The sequence below is a fragment of the Meles meles genome, chromosome 3 (genome assembly GCF_922984935.1).
Source record: "Meles meles chromosome 3, mMelMel3.1 paternal haplotype, whole genome shotgun sequence".
Taxonomy (NCBI): Eukaryota; Metazoa; Chordata; class Mammalia; order Carnivora; family Mustelidae; genus Meles; species Meles meles.
In genome coordinates, this window is record NC_060068.1 from 158796384 (window position 1) to 158817410 (window position 21027).

At 47.9% G+C, this 21027-nt stretch overlaps 1 protein-coding gene across 6 annotated transcripts in view; it reads right to left on the reverse strand.

The window, feature by feature from the left end:
- Positions 1-21027, reverse strand: part of PDZD2 (PDZ domain containing 2) — a 349024-nt gene that overhangs the window by 121325 nt on the left and 206672 nt on the right. Inside the window, exon 1 of one of the 6 annotated variants that reach the window (XM_045999590.1) lies at positions 10722-10928. The exons of the other annotated variants lie outside the window; for them this stretch is intronic. The gene's annotated coding sequence lies outside the window, so the exon portion shown is untranslated. Of the gene's footprint in view, positions 1-10721; positions 10929-21027 lie in introns of those variants that run through there. 6 annotated transcript variants of the gene reach the window in all.

Below are 21027 nucleotides of genomic sequence, written 5' to 3' on the forward strand. Positions count from 1 at the left end.
GGCCATTAGAGTGGCTTTAATCAGGAAATTCAGAAGTGATAGATTTCTGTGGGAATCCTGATTCTCCACCCCACAAAGTAAGCCTTTCACTGGGTTATAATAGAATAAAGCACTTATTCTACCTGGAGTGATTCTATTTGGAGCATCTCAGCAGAAATAGAGCATCTCTGGCAGGGGAGAGGGGGCAGCTAATATAATATTAGTGATGATGAGACCACCTTAAGATTATATAATGCTTTCTATTTCTTCTCCCAAAGCTCTTCACATACATTGTTTTGTTTGATTTGCACGGCAAGTTTATAAAGGAGGCAGTGCAGACAGAATTCACCTCATTTTATAGACGGAGAATTTGAGGCACCAGAGTTGAAGAGATCTGATGAGGAGATGGGGTCCCCCTGGGCATTCTGGGGGCCTCCATCTGTCAGCTGTGGAAGCAGTGGGATGGCTCATGTCACTGACATTTTAGTGCTAGAACTGGGGACAATATTTGGGTGAAATGTGGTCTGGCACCTCGCACATACGGGGATTCGATTATTGTTGCCCTATGGAGACACCCCAGAAATAAGGCCCCCCTGGGGCTGAGTGAGTGGCTGTAGCCAAGAAGCAGGGCGACTATTGGGCGTGGTCTACATGCATGTACCCGGAAGGGCAACTCTCCCCCTCCCCCGGCCCCCCACTCCTTCAGGACAGCCAGTTCATGCGGGAAGCCTCCGCTTTCTCATCCATTAAACGAGGCTCTGGGTCTGGGACAACAGGTCTGTGGCAATGGTTTCAAGCTTGACTGGTTGTGATTCTAAGAATCATCTGGGGAGCTTTTTACCCAAAGAAGAAAAAAAGAGATTGCCCTGTAAGACAACACACATTGATTACATACAAGATTTAAGCAAAAAGGACAAGTATACGTAAGAAGTTAAAGAAATTTCCAGTCATCCTCCATCGCTGACAGGACAGCTGTGACACAAAATATTCTGAAACAGGGGCCACCCTCTGAGGGGTTCCTCTACTCCTGCAGAATGTTTTACAAGCACGACTCTAGACCCTCACTCAGAATGGATGGAGATCGGGGCTCAGCAGTCAGTATTTTATGACCTGCCTCTTGTGACACAGCCAGATTCACGGGATGGCTTTTGGGAACCAGGGTGTTGATAATGGTAGATAAGGAGTCTTCCTGCAGAGACAGGTATAAGCCAACACGTTTTTCAGGGAGCAGTCTCCTGGTCGTGAGGCGTCATCCATGTTTCCTCAAGGCTGGGATCGCCACTCTTGGGACTACAGGGAATTGGCCCCGAAAGTAGAAATAGTAAGAAAGAGTTAAAAGGAAAAAAGGGAGAGAGTAGAAATAGTACGAGTCACCTTTTAATGGCTGCACACCTGTGCTGTCCCATCCGCTGCATCCACACACACACACACACACACACACCCTTCCTCAGAGATGACCCAAGAATGGGGAGGGTGAAACGACCCAGCCCTGGGGGGCAGAGGTGGTCTCAGGCAGGCAGGCCCAGGAATATGGAAGCTGAACCAGAACAGCTGGCGGGTCACCACACTGGAACCAGGGTAGGGAAGGAGTAGACCCAAGGGAAGCTAGTCAAGGCGAGTCCAAAAGCTGAGGGTATCTTGGTGTGGTTATTCAGCCCTCCACATGAGAGAGAACACTGAATGTAGGTCCTGGAAACTTCCTTAAGACATAGTCCACATGAAGTCCTCAGGCTCGGTGACCTGTCTCCTATGAAGATGGGCTAAGACTGCAGTGTGACAAGGACGGCACACCACATCTGGCGACGGGGAGGCCCCTTTCTTCGCGAGGAGTCAATAGACTGAGTTGGGACGCCAGTCTCCTGGGAGGTGATTAGCACAAAGCAGTCTCCAGGCAGCTGATTAACTCAGATATATGGACAAAATTGGATTTCCAGACCTCTGTGGCCGTTCTAGGAAGCCACCAGCAGGCTACATGACATATGTGGTTTGACCAAGGTCAGCAGCACATTTAGGAGAAAGTGGTCAGGACTCGGGGCCCTGGGTTATTCAAGAAAATTGCTTGGGCCATGGAGGCTCAGTGAGCTTTTCCCCTTCAATACTTGGCCACAGGACCTTTCCCTAATTTGCAAACATTTATGAAAATCTTATAAAGATACACGACTTGCATCATCTAATTACACATGTAATAAATCACCCTTGGGGAATGAAGAAGGCCACCTCAGTGCTCCTCAGTGAAGAGCATAAGGTCAGCTCGCACACAGCAGCCCCAGAAGCTCAGGAAACAGCCCCTCACAGGGCCGCTGACGCGCAGACGAAGCATTCCCATGACACGAGACACGTGGCAGATAGGCACCTGCTACTGGGCCCTCTACCTTGGCTCTTTCTCCCAGGCTGAGCCTCCACCGAGTTCACTCGGCAGCCTGGAAGCTACCCTGGGTTCCCAGAGATCGAGTGTAGGACTTGGAATCGCGTGAAGTTTATGAGAATCTCCCACTTTCCCTCTCCTGGGACATCTCTTCCCATAGTCAAATGGTAAAATGGTTAAGCTATTACCCATAACAAAGAGCACTTGAATCCTTAGAAGTGAGTTTGGAAAATATTGGCCTTAATTGGATTATTATGGGCTACAGCCGTCTACCCTGAGTTTACGAAATGCAGAAAACTTAGGCTCCACCCTGACTCACTGCATTAAGAATCTGCATTTTATCCCCAGGTGAGTCATAGGTTGGAACACACCCTCCTGTCCTGGGTTAATATTCTTCTTCTGGCAAATGAACATCTAAATATCAAATGGTAGCTTGTTGGAGAGGCAAGCTGGCTGGCTTTCTTTCCTTCACCTTGGACCTCTCTGACATCTCATAATGACGTCTTTAAATGCATAAAATGTCTAGGATTACAAAGAAAACCAATTATGCTGAAATAGAAAACCCTAAATGTTTTAAAATGAATACCATTCTTCATTTTTCGTATATTTTTAGAAGATTTTATTTATTTGAGAGAGAGAGAAAGAGCATGAGTGGTGGGCAGAGGGAGAGGGAGAGGGAGAGGGAGAAGACTCCCGACTGAGCACAGAGCCTGATGCGGGACTCGATCCCAGGACCCCAAGATCACAACCTGAGCCAAAGGCAGACACTTAACCAACTGAGCCACCCAGGTGTCTCTGTGCTTCTTTATTAACACACTAAAGAAGATCTACCAACAGGTTTATTTATTATTTTTTTTAGATTTTATTTATTTATTTGTCAGAGAGAGTGAGAGAGAGAGAGAGCACACGCAAGCAGGCTGAGTGGCAGGCAGAGGCAGTGAGAGAAGCAGGCTCCCCACCAAGCAAGGAGCCCGATGCGGGACTTGATCCCAGGACCCTGGGATCATGACCTGAGCTGAAGGCAGCGGCTTAACCAACTGAGCCACCTGCGCATCCCTACCAACAGGTTTATTAACTGATGCACTTTCAAAGTTGTAATGATCAGAATGTTGGAAGATACCTGCTACAGAAACTATGCCTCATTGCTACTGGTGTCGGGCCTGGGGACCGCTAACACTACGGTGCTTTGTTCCCTACAGCCATTACTGAACGAGACTGACAACAAACATTAAATTTTCCTTCTTCCAGGTTCACAGTGGCACTGAAATCTATTACTAGAATCTAGGTTAAAAATAAGAGATGCTTAAGGATCTCAGGCCAAAGGAGGTAGAAAAGTCGTGCTCCGTATCTGTCTGTCTGTCTGATCTTAGTTTGAGCACAGCTGGTTCCATCACTTCCTTCTCTGACAGCAACCGTTCATTTGCCTTTTTGGCTTCTGTCTGCCGGCTTTGATGCGAGTTCCTACCAGAAGATGAGTGCTTAGATGTTTCAGGAGTACTTTTTTTTTCCCAAAGATTTTTATTTATTTATTTGACAGACAGAAATCACAGGTAGGCAGAGAGGCAGGCAGAGAGAGGAGGAAGCAGGCTCCCTGCGGAGCAGAGAGCCCCATGCTGGGCTGGATCCCAGGACCCTGGGAACATGACCTGAGCCAAAGGCAGAGGCTTTAACCCACTGAGCCACCCAGGCACCCTCAGGAGTACTTCTGATCGAATCTTTTTGGTTGGAGTCCCAAATATTTCTGAAACAGACAGGCCAGGCTCAGTTGTGAACACCATCACACTGAGTAACTAAAATAATCCCATTTTGCAGGAAGCTGCCTTCTCCATCTGCATAGGTACTTCCATTCAAATGTGGATTTAATACAAATTACTGACTCTGAAACATTCTCCCTGCTCTGCCCGAGGGTCTGAGGCAGGCTCCCTGTCTCTTGGATCGTAAGCAAGTCACCTTTTCGTAGTGGTTTTCTTGCCAAGAATAAGCAACACTTCCCACAGCCATGTCAACGGTGGTTCTCAAAATAAGATCCGTTTTCAGAAAAAGCCAACATCGATTTGTCTCTGAACTTCAAAATTGTACATCCAAGGCATCTACGCCGGCTCTGTGGGCCATTTCCCCCTCACACTAACCAAAGTGCCGTGAAAGCAAAATGGAACTGAGCACATCAGCCCTGGGGAATTCATGTGACACTCGGTTTGAACTCTCTCAGAAAAGTCGCTACTACACAATGAGGCGTTTCTCCAGCCAACACAAATCTAGTGAGCATGTTTCAGGCACGCTTACGAAAAGGAAGAGAGACCTACAAACTTGAGCCACAGTCTTCCATTAAGATTTTTGCTCAAAACCAGCCACGTCTCCAGCTCCATGTGAGCGTCAGGAATTAATTTCTGCTTGCTGTCCTTCTCCAAAACGTACACGCACACGTTGCTCTCGCATTAGTTTGTCTTGAGCTCAGTCTGCTCATCTGAGAAAGAGGGCTAAACCTTGCATTTTGAACACCCGGCGATGAATGAGTTGATGACTTCTATCTAGTTCCCCATCCATCCTGGTTCAGGGGCCGGTAACCTAGGATATGGTTCTAAGAAAGAAAATAGGCTGAAAGCAGGAGAAACCTTGAAGATTTTGAGGGCCAACCTGCGGATGATAGGAGGCTATCACGGTCAATTGTATCACTGTAAAACTGCTTATAAAATTCAGCACTGTATTATTCACGGTCATCAGGCCTTGGAAGGAGACTCTCTGGAGGCTTTGAGATCTTAGCTTTGAGACCACTCTGGTTCTAGAGTAACCTAGATGTTGTTGGAGGAGTGGATGAAGATCCCACAGTGTAAAGACTAAAGCTGAGGCAGCTTCTCTCTCCACGCAGAAATCCCAATGGCAACGAATGTAATTAATTAAGCCACCAGAATGCTGGAGGGATGACTCATGTTTCTCCCAGTGAAAGTTTGAAATAACTGACTCTACTCACTTTCAAGATGAAGTGTTGAATTTTTGTTACCATAAGAAATGCCTTAAGAATGTCTAATTAGTTAGAGACAAGAGAATGTCTAAGGTCTCACCATTATGAAAACAGCAGGATTCCCACCACACAATGTCTAGCTGGGCCCCTGCGACCTTCATAAAATCCTCACCCACCAAGATGCCCCCAGGTACATACTCAGGTCCAGCATTCCGTTCTCCAACATTCCTTGACTGAGTTGAGGGAGAAGCTGAAGTCAAGCAAGTTCTAGCCTGTAAAAAGGATTGTGCAAAGGACTTAGCTTTGCAAACCCAAGCCGTACCCTTCATTTCTGCCACCTTGTCCCCTGCAGCGCTTAGAGGTAATTTTCCCTTTCCCCTCCAGGTCTTTATTGCTCCCCTGCCAAGACCGTCTTGCATTGGTTACAATAAATACATACGATGTTTTCCAAAGCCCGCAGCTTATTGCCAACATTCGGCCCTCTACCCCACGGGCAGAGATGTCTGGGAACTTTAGGCAAGGTGTTGTAAGATGAAGACTAAGGTAGAATTTGGCAAGTAGAAGGCGAAGGTGTGGTTCCTTGGAAGATAGACTCTGCACTGGGTGACGGAACCAGCCTGCAGGAGAAAAGACCACTTTATCTGAAGGAGCAGAAACTAGAGCAAAAGGTGTGGGTACAAGGTTGCTCTTCCAAGACCACCATGATGAATCCGGAGACTCAACGCTATTTAAACAAAGGTCAACTATGGTGCCTTTGAATTCCTTCCCACCTCCCCCTGGCTTGAGCACTGCTCTTTGTGTCCTGATTTGGGTGGGAATTCTAAATTGTTCAATGCAAGACTTTTTTTTTTTTTTTTTTTTTTGGAGGGGGAGGGAAGACAGTCTCTAAGAATTTTTAAGCTTCTGTTAAAAGGGCAAGGTTTGGGAAGAAATAATGTGGAAACAGAAGGCCACCTATCTACCCTTTAAGGGAGAAATCTGCAAATGTTCTTTGCCCCGCCCTCCCAAGTCTGAGGAGTCCCACTGAAACCGAGGCCTTTTAACTGAACAGCTTCTCAAGGGCCACTCAGTCATTCCTTGGACTTGCCCTATTTTGCCAATTTCCATCTTCTAATTTGGGAAGAAGACGAGTGGAAAGTAGGCAAAGAAGATAGTCCAAGTGAATCCTGCTTTAGGTACGCCTGATAGCCTCCGAACCTCAACGTTGCCTAAAGTATAAAGTAAAGCTTCTCTTTTACCAAAGGATGCACTTTGGGTCCTTCTAAGTGCCAAGTTCCTCCAGTGCATGTAAAATACAGTTATATTGCTTCTTCAGGAAGAGATCGTAAAAAGGGAGGCGTATCTAGAGCCCAGGTCCATGGTTGCCATGGCCCGACTCATTGCACAGGGACCCTGCATCTAAGCCGAGACTGTGAGCTCAACCTGTGCCCTATTGAGGCCATCTACGGAAAGCAGTGTAGTGGGGTTACATACCCCCACACACTCAGATTTAACCAACCATGGTAACCTAAGGGAGTGGGCCACCAGGGAGAGCAAAGCCATCAGAAAGTGTCCTAGTAGGCCGCACTCAGCCTCCTCCTTTGCTAAGCAGAGCAGGTGTCTTGTCGATGGAAGAGAGATGCTGCCATCTTATTCCCTGGCCACTACTGGGGCGCCTGGGTGGCTCAGTGGGTTATTCCCTGGCCACTAAGGAAATGGCAGAGCTTCAGTTAGGACTTGCAAGGTGAGAGGAATGTGGTGTCCCTGGCCCCCACTGTAAGAAATGTCTAGGAAGGATATTTGGGTGCATTGCCTACAGAGGTTCTACAGGGACAGAACCTGTACGTGAACACAAAGCCACACAACGGGATCCCTGCCAGCCACTGAGATGTGAAATTATTGATTCCCTTTCACAGACATGATCACAAGTCTCCCTTTCTAGCTCAGAATCATAACTTCTATTAGGTTGGCTGTTCCTCTCTTCCAGATTTTCATACTTTTGCACACGTAGGCACACATTTAGCTCCGTCTTTTATCCTATTCACCATCAGGAAAAAGCTGATGAGTAGAGTTCAGATTCCAGCCCTGTTAAGATAGCCGGAAGGAGGGCACCTGGGTGGCTCAGTGAGTTGAGCCTCTGTCTTTGGCTCGGGTCATGATCCCAGGGTCCTGGGATCAAGCCCCACGTCGGGCTCTCTGCTCAGTGGGGAGCCTGCTTCCCCCTCTCTCTCTGCCTACTTGTGATCTCTGTCAAATAAATAAATAAAATCTTAAAAAAAAAAAAAAAAAAGAAAAGATAGCCGGAAGGAGGGGGCAGATGCTCTAGCTTCCAGCGGACAAACCTGCCCTCCCAATATGCTATAACGAGTTGGCTAATTAAGTGCAGCTCATGTCTTATCCACCAGCTTACCTCATGATCAGACTTTGCTTGACAGTTTCTGTCTCCTTATGAGCCACCTTGGTCACATGGCTCAGAAATGAAAAGGTCCCTCACGCTACTTTGAGATACCAGGTAGTTCTAAAGCTCTTAGCTACATACTGCCACTCACGCAGATGAACACGTGACTTGCCCTCTAATCATGGCCTGCTAGGAACCCAAAGCTGACCCTTCACCCCAGAGCCTACCCCATTAAATCTGGCCACACAGCACTACACCCTCTTGGGCAAGCTTCATAAATTCCCTCACGTGCTGTGCTTCCTAACTGCTCCTTGCTTGGGGAGTCCAGGCCCCAGTCTGCTCGGCTTCTAGTGGAGTTTCAGCAGTGACGCAAATCAGGTTTCTGACTATGTCTGAGAAATTCCAGCGCGTACAGGAAGAGCAGGTTGCTTAATCTCTATATTCAGAGCCAAACTCCTTTCTAAACACAGGCAAAGGTGCTGCCTTGCTCACAAGGTAGATTAAAGGACCCACCCTTGCCAGCTCCGACAAGTCGATTTGACAAGTGCATCGCCGCCATCTTGTTTTCTAGCCCCGAACCCCCATGGGACAACAGCCTGTACATATTTTCATACTTCCTCGCGGGTTTTCATCAGTCAAACTGGACCCCACCCCCATTCTTCTCCACTGACAGCATCCAGTTTCCAAACACAGGATACTAGAGGGCTGAAGTGTCTTGGAGAAAAAAAAATTAATACTGGCTGTTTTGTTTTTCTTCTTAAACTGCAATCTCCTTGTGAGAAACTTTTCTGTATTTCTGCAGTGGACAATGAGCTTCTTACAGAAGTCTGCTCCACATCCAGGCCTGCAGTTTTGACACAAGTTAAACATGAGCAAGGTCACCAGATTTTCCTCTTCCCTTATTAGAAATGACATTAACAATGAAATACTGTGCTGGGTGGAAGAGAATTGCATGTTCAGGGGAAAGGCTGGTGGACCTATAGTAGGCTTTCTTAGAGAGCAATAAAGGAACACTGTTCTGGATATGAGAAAACATGACATTCACTTAGTTCACTATCTTTTTTTATTACAGAAAATGTCTTTTTTTTTTTTTTCCCACAGAATGGCAATACCAAACAACTCAGATCGTAGAATTCTGGCCAGCATTCGGTCCACAAAAGAGGAACAAGGAAATGGATCATTTTTGTGTAATTAAGCAGGGTGTTTTGTTCCCCATCAGTTCCTTCCAGTGGGGGGCACCATCAAATATGGTGGGTCTATCCCGTAGATGGCTTTGCCAGCAGGTCCACCAACAAGGGGACTGGGCAAAATCTAACCATATCGCACAGTTTGTCTGACATTTCTTTCCCACTGATTGGACCCTGCAGAAAATCCTCCACCCTTTTGAAGGCAATAATGCCATTTAACAGACTGATGAATGACAATCAGTTTCCAAAACAACTCATGGAAGCTGTGGAGGACTTGAGCTGTGTCAACCCATTGATCATTCTGGTCATGAATGATGTTAAACATCAGAGGTCAGCAACTACTGTCTCTAAGAGGTCCTAGAGAAAATATCCTAGGCTTTGCAGGTCATATCTGTCCCTGTCCTATCGTCTTCTTTGTTGATCTCTTCAACCCTTTACCATGTAAAATACATATATAGCTCCTGAGTTCCATAAAAACAGGCTGAGACAGGCTGGATTTGATCCACAGGCCACAGCTGGCTAACCTCTGACTGCTTCCAGAATGGACCCTGTAAAGGAGTCTCTCCCCCAGCTCACCTTAATTCACAGCAAAAGGGGCCCCACCCAACTTCTGGAGAGCTGGCTGGAAAGAACAGGAGTCGGGGGTGGTGGGGAACAGGAGATGCTGTGTTGCACGCCCCCTCCCCGCCGTGGGCTTTGCTGTGGAAGGCAGAGAAGTCAGAGGAAAAAAGAAACCAGAGATAAGGTGTGGGCTTGCCTTGGCTGAGCACAGCCATCTCCCAGCCCTCCAGGCCTAAAATGCAAAGCCAAAAGATTTGGGCTCTGGTGAGGACACAGCCAGCTGGGAGGTGAAGCAGCTCTCACACCTGCCTCCCCAGACACACCCCAGTGGCTAATAGGGCATTCTCAAAAGCTCAACCCAAAGATCACCGACTCTCAGGCTGGACTAATCCATCGAAATATTAAATTCTTGATCTAATTCTGGTGCTCCTGTCACACTGACCACACACACCATTTCTGATTTCCCCAGGTCGGCTCAATTCCAATGGTTTAGAAACCCAGGCTTGGGATGGTCTTTATTCCCTTCTGGTCCTCTCTCGCAAGCCTCAGCAACACAAAGGATGCCATGAGATGCGGCTATGACAGGAGCCGTAGATCAGTCTTCCAGTTCTCCCTGCATGTGGCTGGGACCCTTGGCCTTCCTCATTTACTTTCTACTTCTGAGTGTGACGATGTCACCGTGACAGCTTCCAACCCTCTGCTCCTCCCCCCCATGAAAAATACTCAGGATCCACACTTCACTTTCCAATTCCCTGGCTTAGAAGCTGAGCAGAGAAAGGCTGCCTTAATGGAGAAAACATTAGTGCATTCAGGCTTCACTCTGGATCCCAGTCAATTTCTGGATATTTCCCAGCTGTTATACATCTACCTCCTTTCTTGCAAAAATTAGCAAGCACCTTATTGGCGCTGAAGTATGAAAACACAGCAACGGTCAAGCCTGAAAATCAGTTTCTTGTTGGCTATCTTCAAACTCTGTGTTCTAAAACAGGGCCTGCCTGCAGTTCATTTCTCATCTGCCTGTTTTAAAACCAGTTTTCACTAACCACTGTGCGATCCTGGGTGACTGTTTTTAAAGCAACCCCCCAGAACATCACCGTCATTTGGTCATCAAACGAGTAAGTGAGAAAAACTCTCGCTTGGGCAGGTATCAGCACAATTCAGGCGAGGTCTGTTTCTTATGTCAATATTATCTACTCACTTCTCATATGCTTAAAAAAAATAATAATAAGACCAAAGAAGCTGGGTTCAGAGAGAAGATGCGACTCTCTGCCCTGCTCGGGCGTCCCCTCCTACCTGCTTCTGAGCGATCAGGTGAGCGCGCCCCGCTATGCTTCACGGCCGTTTGACCAGGACAGGCTCCAAAGTTTGTTGTGCTTTATTTCCCTTCTCCATTCCGTTCTTTAAAGTCCTGGGCTATTAGCTATCTACAAAAATGTGAGCCATGCCAGTGCGTGCTCCGACTTCCTGCCCGCTCCCCGTGCCCTACTGAGCTTAGGAGCAGATTTTCTCTCTCCTCCTCCAGCTTCACCTCCGGAGCTCCGGGCCCCACCCACAGCACTCAGATCATTTTTCATTTATGAGAGCATCCAGCTACACTGTGTTTGTAAGAGAATGAGCCAACCCTTGCCCCGCCAGGACGCTGGAACCACGCTGCTACACGCGGCTTTAATGTGCCAGGAGTACGCAGGAGAATTAGATCCTGGCAGAAGTCATCTGTGGTTTCCTCCCTCGCAGGTGTCTGCAGAGCCAGCTGCCATCCATAGAGGACCCACAGCGGGCTGATGTGGCCACAGTAGCGTCATGACACAGACATCACCATATCCCGAGGAGCACAGAAGATTTTGACCGAAATACCCCCAAACATGAAGTTAGGACCATCAGTTGAGAAACTTACAACCCAGTGACCTATTTTCCTTTGCACTTCTTAAAGGGCCGGCCTTCTTATTGCATTTAAATGGGAATAAAAATTGAGACTTTAAAAGATTTTGTAAAGAAGCCCATTGGTAAGTAAAAGACCATTTGTTTAAAAAAAAAAAAAAGAGCCCATTGTCGTGATGATCCCAAATCTAAACTTACCTACTCCAACAACACTCCCGTCTTCCATCCCAGACCACTGATCCCCAAAACAGAGATTATGAGCCAGCTCCTGAGAACTCTTACCTAGCTAGAATGACAGCAACTACAAAGATGGTAAGATTTTATCAGGAAATAGAAATTTTAAAAATAGGCTCTCCTCCCCCACCAAACCAACGTACATAGATCGTGACTCCTGCTATGCATAAAATTTGCCTTATTTGCAGCTGGAGCAAAAGGGGTCATTCATGTACCATCAACCAGAGACACAGGTCTGGAAACCCCATGGCCTTCAGAGTGGGTATGAAAATTTACATAAAGCTATTAAAATGGGCGTGATGTCTTGTTATTAAAATACGACAGCCTTTTAGCAGCTACACTTGTTGGGAACAAAAAAGGAGCAATGTCCTCTGCTTGACTGCAGCCGGTCTCAGGTCATTCTTCTGGGAAAGTTGGAAAAACTGTGAGGTTTTAGAATTAATGTTAGTCTGTTTTTCTCTGTTAATTTTATTTTCTTATAATTTTTAAAAGATGTTATTTATTTGTCAGAGAGAAAGAGAGAATGAACACAAGTGGCGGGAGGTGGGGGGAATGGCGGGCAGACAGAGAAGAAGGCTTCCCGCTGAGCAGGGAGCCCGATGCGGGACTCCATCCCAGGACCCTGGGATCATGACCTGAGGCAAAGGCAGATGTGTAACTGACTAAACCACCCAGGCATCCCTTCATTATTTATTTATTTATAGAGTTTTATCCAACACGAATTTCCCTCTATGAACCTTGTGTTGTCAAAAGCTAGTCCCAATCAGCATGGTAAGTTCTTCAATTTAAAAATTTTAAAAATTTTTCTATATTAAAAACTTGATGACTTAGGGGCACCTGAGTGGCTCAGTGGGTTAAGCCTCTGCCTTCAGCTCAGGTCAATATCTCAGGATCCTGGGATCGAGCCCCGCGTCGGACTCTCTGCTTAGCGGGGAGCCTGCTTCCCCCTCTCTCTGCCTACTTCTCTGCTTACTTGTTAACTCTCTCTCTCTGTCAAATAAATAAATATTAAAAAAAAAACTTGATGACTTAGTATCCAGATTTAAAGAAAGTCTGGTTTTTCTTTAATAAGATGATTAAAACATCCCCTAAGAAGAAAATGCTATACATTTTTCACATGTTTCAAATGGGTTCTAGTTGTCTAGTCTAGCCTAATACCACACCCTTGAACAAAGCAGGTGAACTGCTTTTTACAGACAAGAACAAGAAAAGCAAGACACAAGGTCACTGGCATATACGTGATGTTTCACTGGTGGGGCGGAGAAGGAGCTGAGGGGAAGGTCAGTTCCTAGTCTCCAAGCCCGAGCAGGGAATCCCAGAACTGTCCAAATTTTCATGTGCCATCCGGGGGCCTGAAAGTTGATCACATGGGTGCCCTTCCTGGATTCACCTCTCCAGTTCTGGGGCAGTCGACTTGCTCTGAGTTTAATCTAAGAAGAAGAAGATCTGTCCTTCAAAACATTTTAGATGTGAGGGAAAAGGGGGGCTAGTGTTTTCTTGGCCCATGACCAACTACCATCTTAATCCGAGGTAAAGTTTGTCCGTAGAATATTCTCTCCAGTATTAGTTTGTGAGATCGTCAAAAATCTATGGTGAAACCAGTTATTCCGCCTCTCCCCCATTCTCTCAACAAAGGGCGTATAATATATATTATATAATTTTGCTTTAAGGGGAATTGCTGCTACATTTACTCACAAAACTAGCCATGCAGCATGTACCAGGACACAGCAAGTACAGAAGCCGTGAGAAACCTCTAACCATCCAAGGTCTGAGGAGGGTGAGATTTGGGTCACACTGCCCCAGGTAGGAATCTGGAGCTCTGTGCTCTTCTCACCTACCTTAGGAGGGTGGTTTTTGGACTCAGGAGACCACTGTGCCCTTCCCCGTTGTGATCTGGGAAGAGCTCTAAGCATCACTTAGTTCTACCTTCTCATTGTGGGGGTGTTGAAACAGAGGCCCAGAGAGAGGGAGGAGAAAACTTGCCAAGGTTATGGCATATTAGAGACTAGAGATAAGAACTCGGGTCTTCCTTGCTCAAATTCTAGGACAGCGCTAGGGGGAAAAGCTATAGACAGACCTTCAGAGCCAAGAACTATGGGCCCGGGGCTCAGTAATGGCTCTCCAGCCGGACACAGAGCCCGGCGCACATTCATGCCTGAGGCTCTCTCAGGAGCCAACGCAGAAGGGTAACAAAGGAAGCAGGAGAAGGACAGGGAGCTGGAAAGGGATCCGAGCAGTCCCCCAACAAAGAAGGCAACAGTGCCACACCAGGCACGAGCCGCTCTGGGTACCTCTCCCACAGAACCGAAAGCAGGGACACGAATGGCTCTTTGTATAGCCCTGTTCACAGCAGCCAAAAGGTGCAGGCAACCCAAGGGCTCACTAATTGACAAACGTGGAATATTACTCAGCCTTAAAAAGGGAGGAAATTCTGACACACACTGCATAGGGTTGAACCTTGGGGACATGACGCCGAGGGAGTGAACCGGTCACCGAAGAGTGACTATCAGACGCTTCCTCCTGCGGGAGGCACTAAGAGTAGCCAGCTCCACAGAGACAGAAAGTGGAGTGGTGAGTGCTAGGGGCTGGGGGGAGGGCGAGCAGGGAGTCAGTGTTTAATGGGGACAGCGTCTACGGAGGTTCCGTTTGGCAAGACAAGATGTCCAGGAGATGGACAGAGGAGGTGGTGGCCCAGCAGTGTGGACAGACCTAGGACCACGGAACTGTATACTTAAAAATAGCTGAAATGGTGGGGCGCCTGGGTGGCTCAGTGGGTTAAGCCGCTGCCTTCGGCTCAGGTCATGATCTCAGGGTCCTGGGATCGAGTCCCGCATCAGGCTCTCTGCTCGGCAGCGAGCCTGCATCCTCTCTCTCTCTCTGCCTGCCTCTCTGTCTACTTGTGATCTCTCTCTGTCAAATAAATAAATAAAAATCTTAAAAAAAAAACAAAACAAAAGCTGAAATGGTAAATCTTATATTACAGATGCTTTTAAAAAAGCTAGTGGAACCTGGACTTTCTTTGCAACTGCCCCTTGGCCAGTCCTATGGCCATTATGCTTCCTGTCACTGAGAGCCATGGCGTGAAAAGACCACCCTCAGTAAAATTCATCGAAGACTGGAGAACAACAGGAAGCATGAAAGTTTCCTCCTCTCTCCTCCCCACCCCCTGGTCAGAAGGAACTCCGGGGAAGGTAGGAACGCAGACTACATGCTCACTTTGCTTCTGTGTTCTGTGCGGGAGAGGACAGTGTTGATAGGGACGGGCGACACCCTCTAGCCGGTGCAGGCAGGGGGAGCCAGGCCTGGAACCGTGAACCCGCAGCTCTCTTCCAACTAGGTCACCAAGGCAGAGGGCTCCTAACCAGCCCAAGGGAAGCTCCCTGCAGCTGCCAGCTGTCCTCTGCCTCCACGCAGCTCTCCTGCCTCCCTCAGCCCTGGCACCTTGGACTGACACCATCATGTGTTTTTGGTCCCTGCTTGTCTAGGAACTGGTTTTTGTTTTGTTTTGTTTTGCAATTGAATCTGACCAGTGAGACCAAAAGTCTGGCGGATGCCACTGCCTTCAGTTCTCTGCTCAGTCTGGCTCCTTCTCCAAGCTCAACTGGCCTCCTCCCCGCGGGCAGCCAGGGTGAGACCTGGAGAGGCACCAGCATCTCTTCGCCCCCCCTTCCCTGGGTTGTGCCCCCCACCTCCGCAGCAATGGCTATCAAGCCAGAGCCTCCAGCTTCTCTCTCACCCTCCAGCTTCCTCCTGAGCTTCAGACCCAGATCTCTGGCCGTCTGCTGTCCTGCCCCAGCTGCACGTCCTGCGGCCTCTCAAACTCGGCCTCCCCCCCAAAAACACCCATCATGCTCTCCTGCAGATGAGCACCTCCTCCTCCAGCCCCTCTTGTGATTAATGTCATCCCAGGTCACCCAGCACACGAGTCACCCCCCCACTGGCCTCTCCCCTTCACACTCGCCGTTGGGTCCTGCCTGCTTGACTCTGTCCATCTTTCGATGTCCCCTCTCCTGGACTCGGTCACGTTAAGGGCCTTGATTCCCAACTCTTCTCTCTTCCTCAGTTGTTTCCTCCTCCAATCTGTCCCGCGCACAGAGACGTCCGCCGGCACGTCTGTAAGATCTGCTGCATCATCTCTCGTCGCTCAAAGGATAAAGCCGAAACATCTCTACCCTTCACCCAGCCCCAACGCCTGCACCACGACACACGGGCTACTGCTCCTTTTCCTCTGCCTATGCTTTTCACACAGATCAGTGGTGTTCGGGGCAGGGGGAATTTCACCCCCCACCCCACCCCTGCATGGGAAGGAGGAGTGCTTGCTCCTGGCATGGGACGGGTAGAGGCCAGAGATAGGGCTAAGCATGCGACAACGCCCTCGACAGCCCTTGCAGCAAAGCAGAGGCGAGGTGGGTTCTTACGGCGCTGGGCTACACCGTACTTATGACCACGACGGCTTCCTGCGCTCGGGCTGCAAGCGTACATGTTGTCAGCGTGTAGAAATGTAGATGAATGAGAGCAGCGGCTCAGACAAGAGCTGTGGGGGATGCTGAGAACTGGAACAGCCATCTCTTTCTTAAGCATCCAGATTCAACACCCCAAAACCCTGAGCTGCATCATTGCAGCTTCTACGAGGCTCTTGGGCAGGGGTGAGGTGTTCGCCTCCCCGGTGCTCGCTCCATTGGAAGGGCTGGATCCACAATTACTGGAAAGCTCCCTCTTGTTGCCTTCGGAGCCTGGCATACCCCTAAGTTCTAGTAAATAAATGGAAAAACAGGATAAAGCTCTCTTCATGTCAGATCCTTAAAACAGTTTCGCTGTCCTTTTGAATATTTTTTCTCAAGGGTTCCTTCTTTGTAATCTTCCTAATGACCTTAGTCTAGTTTTCCCACAAATACATCCTGCAAAATGCCAGTTTGAGAAGATGCCCTAAGGAAGAAGGGCTCTACGGTCCAATAGGCCTGAGAAGTGGTCACACAGACACTCCCTTTGACTGTGCATCCAGGTCAAACAGTTCCAAACTGATCAAACAGTTCCCACCCCTGCCTTTTTAGAATATAACTTATTAATAGCAAACAAGTGTGTTAAGGACTTTCCAAGCACTCTCAAGCCTTCTCCTTGGCCATCTGATTTGCCCTCCCTTCTAGATGGGGCACTCTTTGGTTTAAATTTCCACATGTGAGCAGGAAAGTGCCAGCACCCCTAATTCAGTCCCTATCTCTGGGGCTCAGATGGGTCTCCCCTCACCCTTCCCTTCTTCACAGCTTGTCACCACATCTCCACAACTGCTCAGCTTTCTTCAGGAGGGAGCAGTCTCAGGAAAAGATAGAGGGAGGAAATGAGAGTTCTGCTATGGTCGCCGCTGTCAGTGAATGGGGGTACACATCAGTGTGCCCCAAGGACCTGAGGTCTCAGACAACGACACATGATTCTTAAGATCATCTTTCTAGAATCAAGGCCCATTAATGAGGATTAGGTCAGTCCATTCAAAAGGAAAAGTAAGTCTCTTCTGAACACAGATGGAGAAAAGGACCAATCGTTGTGGACCAGGAAAGCCTCACTTCAGAGAAGCAAGAAGTCTCTAGGATGTACACAACCAGACTCACACCTGCCATGCTCCTCCCCAGAGCACTGGACCAGCCCAAGCCCTCGCTTCAAGGCATTTATATCTCCTCCTCAGCCCCCAACCGAGCACAAACTTCTTAGACCCACTAGCCACTGGTCTCAGCCACAATAGCAATGCTCAGTCCCTGCTTTCTGTCCTGGCTTGTCAGTCCAAATCAATCCTTTGTATTAGGGTAGTTTCTTTCATAGAAATGGAGACATTTTGGGTTCTAGAAACTTTTAAATCCACCCCCATCCCAACTTCAACTCATTCCTGGGACTCCTGCCCCAGACCCGAGGACCCCCATGGACTGGGCTGTGAGTGTTGATAACTCACACTCAGCGGAGCACAGGGAACAAGCAATTTCCTTAGCCAATGCCACCAGCTTCCTTCGGCTTGAGACTTTTCCCTAATGCCTCTCATGGTCCTGGACTCTCCATCCCTGTGAGCATCCCTGCAGGCATTTCTCTAAAGATTTCCACAAGATTAACTACCCTGCGGCTCAGTGGGTTAAAGCCTCTGCCTTTCACTCAGGTCATGATCCCAGGGTCCTGGGATCCAGCCACGCATCGGGCTCTCTGCTTGGCAGGGAGCCTGCTTCCTCCTCTCTCTCTCTCTCTGCCTGCCTCTCTCCCTACTTGTGATCTCTATCTGTCAAATAAATAAAATCTTAAAAAAAAAAAGATTAACTACCCTGCAAGACTAGAATCAGACAAGTAATTAGTAAGGGTCTCCTGTGAGCACTTGTGCTGGGCTGGCAAGACCCCATTCATTTTTAAAGATTCCCACCGTGGCAACGCAACATGTACTGAAGGAGAAGTGATGGGTAAAGGCAGCTGGGGGGTGGGGTGTCCAGCCTTTCCCCGGGGAGGTGTCACAATGGGCTGGGGTCAACAAGAGTGACCTTCACAGGAAGTGGGTCTTAAGGAAAGCCTCAAAGTTGGCTTCTTGGTCTTGGCATTTCCCACAGTTCCACACTTCTCCCCCTCATAGACAAGAGGAGAATGGGCAGGGTTTGGGGTCTCCAAGCCTTTTTATTTTATTTTCCCTACACTGATACGATAAATAGAGAAGATGTTACCATTCACATGGTTTGCAGAAACTGATGGTGATGAGGCAAGTACACCCTAAACACACGGAGAGCGTAGAGGTACATGGAAGGCTCAGAGCAGCAGGCAGAGTCCCCAGCATTGTTCCTCTGCAGCAAGACGATAAGCTTAACTTCGACTCTGCCAGGTGCTAAGGGTCGACCAAGGGAAGCCACGGATGCTGTGCTGCTCTGGTCACCTGATCAGAGGGCACACCCCACACACGGCACACTGTGGGAGGCGGCTGCAGGTGCGTCTCAGAAGGGCTGGTGAGACACGTGTGAATGGACATATGTTTTTTCAGAGAAGTTTCTAGAACCCGCCAACTCCTCCCCCCACACTCCCCATCTGTTGCAGCTGTTCTGTAAGCCTAACGGTGGCAATGGACTTCCCCCTGGTGCTTGGAGTTTTAAAGGTTTATTACACGCAGTCTATCAGAAAGTAATTCCTCTTTAAAAAAAAATACAGTCCCCTAAGCTTACCAAGTTTACATTCTGATTAAAAACCATTAGAGTCTCTCTTACTCAAGCAGGGAAAGGGTGGTGAAGCCCTTGGAAGAAGAAATCCATCGAAACCGCATGACACTCAATGACATGTACGGGCTCAGCTGTACTGTCAAGTTATTTCTCATCTTTATCAGAAAGAAACTTCTCTCGGAATCATGCATGGTTCCATGTGGCAGAAATTTGACTTACAAAACCAGTTTTCGGAAGCAATGATGAGGAAGCCCGGTCATATATGGAAATTTCTTTCTAGGAACCTCCAAACAATTAGTTATTTGTTTTCCCCCTGGTTTTTCCCACAAGAAGAATTTCTCTAAATAATTGGAGATTTCCCATGGGAAGAATCAGGCAATGGTGACTTCCAGGTCTTAAACACTATCTGGAACAGTTTAAAAACAAAAGACCTAAGAATGTGCCTGAGTGGCCTTGTAACAATGAAGACTCTGGCAGTAAGAACACCAGCCAGAGCACAAAACTCCCAGTACCTCACAGGAGGGCAGGCCCTGGGGCAAAGTTGGTTTGTCCTCAACTGAGAATAGTGAGGTCCTCCTAGCACCAGCTTCGTAAGTGTTAATTGTTTTTTTTTTTAACAATTTTATTTATTTATTTGACAGATAGAGATCACAAGTAGGCAGAGAGGCCAGCAGAGAGAGGGGGAAGCAGCCTCCCCACCGAGCAGAGAGCCCGATGTGGGGCTCGATCACAGGACCCTGGGATCATGACCTGAGCTGAAAGCAAAGGCTTTAACCCACTGAGCCACCCAGGCGCCCCTAAAGTGTAATTATTTTTTAAGATTTTATTTATTTATTTGACAGACAGAGATCACAAGTAGGCAGAGATGCAGGCAGAGAGAGAGAGGAGGATGCAGGCTCCCTGCTGAGCAGGAAGCCCAATTCGGGGCTCGATTCCAGGACCCTGGGATCATGACCCAAGCTGAAGGCAGAGGCTTTAACCCACTGAGCCACCCAGGTGCTCCAAAGTGTAATTTTTAAGATTCATGAGAAAGAGTTCACAGAAGGGCCTCAGGATTCTAATAAGCTAGACTCTCAGACCCTCATAGCAAATAAACTGGGCTCAGGAACTTGAAGAATTACTGAGCTACAACCATTTGTGACATAGTTAATATATGGATTTCAGAGGCTGATGCTTGACAGCGGAATGGCTCAGGGTTTAAGTAACTTCCCTAAATTACAGATCAGGGGAGAGCTGCCAACCAAACCAGGTTCGCTTGTTACTTCCTTAAATCCTCTGTTCTCTCCTTTTTGGCACCATTTTCTTACTGTGTCTCACTTGTCACAGAGAGTCTCTTAGGGGGACAGCATATTTTGTGAAATAGGAGTGAGCTTCTGTTGGCCCTCCACGGGTTAAGAGTGTTCTCGGTTTACTCACTCCGTGAACACTCGTCAGAATACTCGTGAACACTTCGTCTCGTGTCCCTCATTCAGAAAAGTACAACGCATTTTCAGGGCTGATGCTAAAATAGAGAGATGGTATATTTGAGATCGTCTCAGCACTGACCACGGAGTGGCCTTCAAGAAATCATGGTTACAGGGACTCTTGTATGAAATCTACTCATTCCAAACCTATTTCTTCACCTTTACGTTTCCCCTCCGCTGTTTTGACTTATTTAGATCACTAGCCAAATTATACATGGCTTGTCTGGGTTCCAAAAGTTCCTGGCTTAATTGAAAGTGACAAGGGGGAAAGTGGGAAGGGAGAGCGGACGCTTGGGGAACGGCAGTGATAAAAGATCCAGGAGCCCGTGCTGAGTGTCCCCCTAAGGGCTGCCAGCCCCAATCAAACCACTGGTTACATGACAAGAGGAGCAAAGAGGGAACCACACACTGCCCAGGGTTTTTCCTGAACAGCCACACAGAACAGCCATGTGGAGCTCCACCGAAAAACATCTTGGCCATCTTTCAGGGTAACTGCTTGTATCACGGACAAGTGGGGCTTCCGCTCGGAAGGGCACAGCACTTTCCTTCCCAGGAGCACCAAGAGCTTCATCTACCTTAACTTTCCAAATTATTTCCTGTCAGGATAGGCACGAGCCAGGTCCTTTTTTTTTAAATTGATGAAGAAATGGAAGAAAAAAAGAAGCAGAATGACCAAGTTTACTTTAGAAAAATTAGAGGAGAAGCCCGCACTAGATGAGCTCTGCCACTTGAAAAGAAACGTTGTCTCTGAGTCCCTGGAATCCCAAGGAGAGCCGTCGGTGTCCTTCTTTGCCCTTTCCATAGACTTTCTCTAATATGCCTCTGGGCGGGGGGGAATTCTGAAATACCCAGAATGAT